Source organism: Rhincodon typus, unplaced genomic scaffold (genome assembly GCF_021869965.1).
Source record: "Rhincodon typus isolate 14 unplaced genomic scaffold, sRhiTyp1.1 hic_rhity00000051, whole genome shotgun sequence".
Taxonomy (NCBI): Eukaryota; Metazoa; Chordata; class Chondrichthyes; order Orectolobiformes; family Rhincodontidae; genus Rhincodon; species Rhincodon typus.
This window is the reverse complement of record NW_025965689.1, coordinates 70826-75023: the sequence shown is the minus strand read 5'-3', so window position 1 is coordinate 75023 and position 4198 is coordinate 70826.

The following is a 4198-nucleotide window of genomic DNA, read 5'->3' as shown; positions in this document are numbered from 1 at the left end:
GTGAGCAACATTGTACTGTTAAGACATTCAGGTTTACTGAGGGACACCACTTTGCAGAGATTGACAGATATTCGGCAATGTGAAAATGGGAGTGCAGTTATCGGTCTGTCTGTTTATGCAGTGTGAAAGATTATTATTCTCTCACAATCTGTTCCTGTCATACAGTCACAGAGAGGTCCAACATGTTAACAGACCCTCGGGTCCACCTCGTCCATGGCAACCAGATATCCGAGATTAATCTAGTCCCACTTGCTAGCATGAGGTACATATCCCTCTTAAACCTTTCCTTTTCATATACTCATCAAGAAGCCTTTTAAATGTTGTAGTTTTATCAGCCTCCGCCACTTCTTATGGCATTCAATCCATAAACACACCACTCAGTGTGTGTGTAAATGTTGCCCCTTCAATTCCTTTTAAATCTTTCTCCTCTCACCTTAAACCTACATCCTCTAGTTTTGGATTCTTCTACCCTGGGGAGAAGATATTGATTGCTCACCTTATCCACACCCCTCATAATTTTATAAATATCGATAAGGTCTCCACTCAGTCTCCAACTCACCAAGGAAATATAAAACTGCTGATTCAGGAAAAATAAAGAACTGCCTATTCAGTCTCTCCCTACAGCTCAAACTCTCCACCCACGGTAACATCCGTGTAAACCATTTCTAAACCATTTCAAGTTTAACAACATCTTTCATATAGCAAGGCGAGACCAGAATTGAATGCAGTATTCCAAAAGTGGCCGAACCTATGTTTTGTGCAGCCACATGACCTCCCAATCTATACACTCAATGCACTGACCAATCAAACACCTTCCTCACTGCCCTGTCTCCCTATAATTCCACTTTGAAGGAGCTATGAACCTGCACTCCAAGGCCTCTTGGTTTGGCAACACTTCCCTGGAGCTTATCCACACCCCTCATAATTTTATAAATATCGATAAGGTCTCCACTCAGTCTCCAACTCACCAAGGAAATATAAAACTGCTGATTCAGGAAAAATAACGTGTGCATGTCCTGCCCTGATTTTCGCTCACAACTTGTAGCACCTCATTTTTCAAGATTAAGCTCCAGCTGCCACTCCCTGGCCCATTGGTCGTTTTGGTCAAGGTTCCATTGTAGTTTGAGGTCATAGAGTCACACAGTAATACAGTATGGACAAAGGCTCCTGAACCCAAACAGGTTCATGCTGACCATGGTGCCCACTCAGCGAGTTCCAATTGCCTGCATTTGGTCCATCTCCCTCTAAACTCTTCCCATCCATGTACATATTCAAATGTTTTATTAGATGTTGCTATTGTACCTGCCTCAACCACTTTCTCTGGCAGCCTATTCCACACATGCACCATTCTCTGCATGAAGAAGTTGCCCCTCAGGATCTTCTTAAATTCTTGCCCTCTCACCTGAAACCTATGTCCTCTAATTTTCAATTCCCCATCCCTGGGCAAAAAACACTATATGCATTTATCATATCTATGCCCCTCATGATTTTATACACCTCAATAAGGTCACACCTCATTCTCCTATGTTCCAAGAAATAAAGTCCTATTCTGATCAACCTCTCCCTGTAACTCAGGCCCACCAGTCCTGTGTAAATCTTCTTTGAATGCTTTCCAGTTGAACTATGTCTTTTCTGTAACCGGGCAACCAAAACTGTACACAATACTCCAAGTGTGGTCTCACCGCCGACTTATACAACTGTCATATAATGTCCCAAGTCCTATACTCAATGCCTCAATCAATGAAGGCTCGCATGCCAAATGCCTTTTTCAGGACCTTATCCACCTGTGACGCCGCTTTCAACGAACTATGTACTTGTACTCCTCAGTCCCTCTGTTTCACAACACTCCTCAGGACCTTACCATTTACTGTATAAGGCCTACTTTGGTTTGACTTTCCAAAGTGCAACACCTCACGCTTATCTGTATTGAATTGCATTTTCCAATCCTCAGCCCACTTCCCAATTTGATCAAGATCCCTCTAATTTTTGATAACATTCCTCACTATCAATGATACCTTCGAATTTTCTATCATCTGCAAATTTACTAATCATGCCTTGTGCATTCACATCTGGAAAATTTATGTTAATAACAAACAACAAAGGTCACAGCACCGACCCTTGTGGCACACCACAAGTCACAGGCCTCCAGTCCAAGAAACAACCTTCAACCATCATCCTCTGCTTCCAACCATCAAGCCAATTTTTAATCCAATTAGCGAGCTTTCCCTGGATCCCATGCAACCTAACGTTAGGACATAGAACAATACAGCACAGTACAGGCCGTTCGGCCCACAATGTTGTGCCAAACATTTACCCTCATCCTAAGGTCTATCTAACCTCCACCCCCACTTTATACTATCATCCATATGCCTGTCTAATAGCCGATTAAATGCCCCTAATGAGGCCGACTCCACTACCCTCTCCGGCAATGCATTCCACACCCCAACCACTCTCTGTGTAAAAAGCCTACCTCTGATGTCTCCCCTATATCTATCTTCACTCACTTTAAAACTATGGCCCCTCGTAATAGCTACCTCCACCCGAAGAAAAAGTCTCTGGCTGTCCACTCTATCTATACCTCTGATCATTTTGTATACCTCTATCAAGTCACCTGTCAACCTTTGTCATTCTAAAGAGAAAAGCCTTAGCTGTCTCAACCTTTCCTCGCAAGACCTTCCCTCCATTCCAGGCAACATCCTGGTAAATCTCCCCTGCACCTTTTCCAATGCTTCCACATCTTTCCTGTAATAAGACGACCGGAACTGGACACAATAATCCAGATGTGGCCGAACCAGGATTTTGTATAGCTGGAGCATAACTTCACAGCTCTTGAATGCAATCCCTCTATTAACGAAAACTAACACACCATACACCTTCTTAACAACTCTATCCACCTGCGTGGCAGCTTTCAGGGAACTGTGGACATGAACCCCAAGATCCCACTGCTCCTCCACACTGCCAAGAATCTTTCCGTTAACCCTGTATTCTGCTTTCAACTTTGTCCTTCCAAAATGAATCACCTCACACTTTTCAGGGTTAAACGCCATCTGCCACTTCTCACCCCAGCTCTGCACCCAATCAATGTCCCTTTGTAACCTAGAGCAGCCCTCCGCACTATCCACAACTCGACCCACCTTCGTATCGTCCGCGAACTTACTCAACCACCCTTCCACTCCTTCATCCAAATCATTTACGAAAATCACAAATAGAAGAGGACCCAGAACAGATCCTTGTGGTACACCACTCGTAACTGAGCAGCATGTTGAATATTTTCTGTGCACTACCACCCTTTGTCTTCTAAGAGTCAGCCAGTTCTGAATCCAACCTGCCACATTTCCCCCCTATCCCGTGCCTCCTTACCTTCTGCATGAGCCTACCATGGGGAACCTTATCAAACGCCTTACTTAAATCCATGTATACCACATCCACTGCTCTACCTTCATCTACGTGTTTGGTCACCTCTTCAAAGAATTCAATAAGGTTTGTGAGGCATGATCTACCCCTCACAAATCCATGCTGACGATCACGAATCAAACTGTGCCTTTCCAAGTGATCATAAATCCTATCTCTCAGACCCCTTACCAATAACTTGCCCACCAAGACTGACTGGCCTGTAATTTCTGTGGTTATCCCCATTCCCTTTTTTGAACAAGGGAATGACGTTTGCCTCTCTCCAATCTTCTGGCACTATACTCGTGGACAGTGAGGACGAAAAGATCATTGCCAAAGGCCCTGCGATCTCTTCCCTCACTTCCCATAGAATCCTTGGATAAATCCCATCAGGCCTGGGGGACTTATCTGTCTTCAAGTTCCTCAAAATTCTTAGTACATCTTCCTTACTAACATTGACTTCCTCTCGCCTACCAGCCTGTTTCACACACTGTCCTCCTCCACAACTAAATCCCTCTCAGTTGTGAATACCAAAGAAAAGTATTCATTAAGGACCTCTCCTATCTCTCTAGGTTCCGTGCACAAATTCCCTTTACAATCCTCGATCGGCCCTACCCTTTCTCTGGTCATTCCAGCAGTGACCCTTACCTCCCACATCCTGCAAGAGGAGCATGTAACTGCCCGAGCTTTGATTCCCTCTACTCTAGATTTCCAGAAGAATAATAAAAAAAAGCCTTACATTAGCCAATGCCCGAATATATTAGTTCCTACCTGGTTCGCGTTCTCTGCAGACACACCCGCTCCTCCA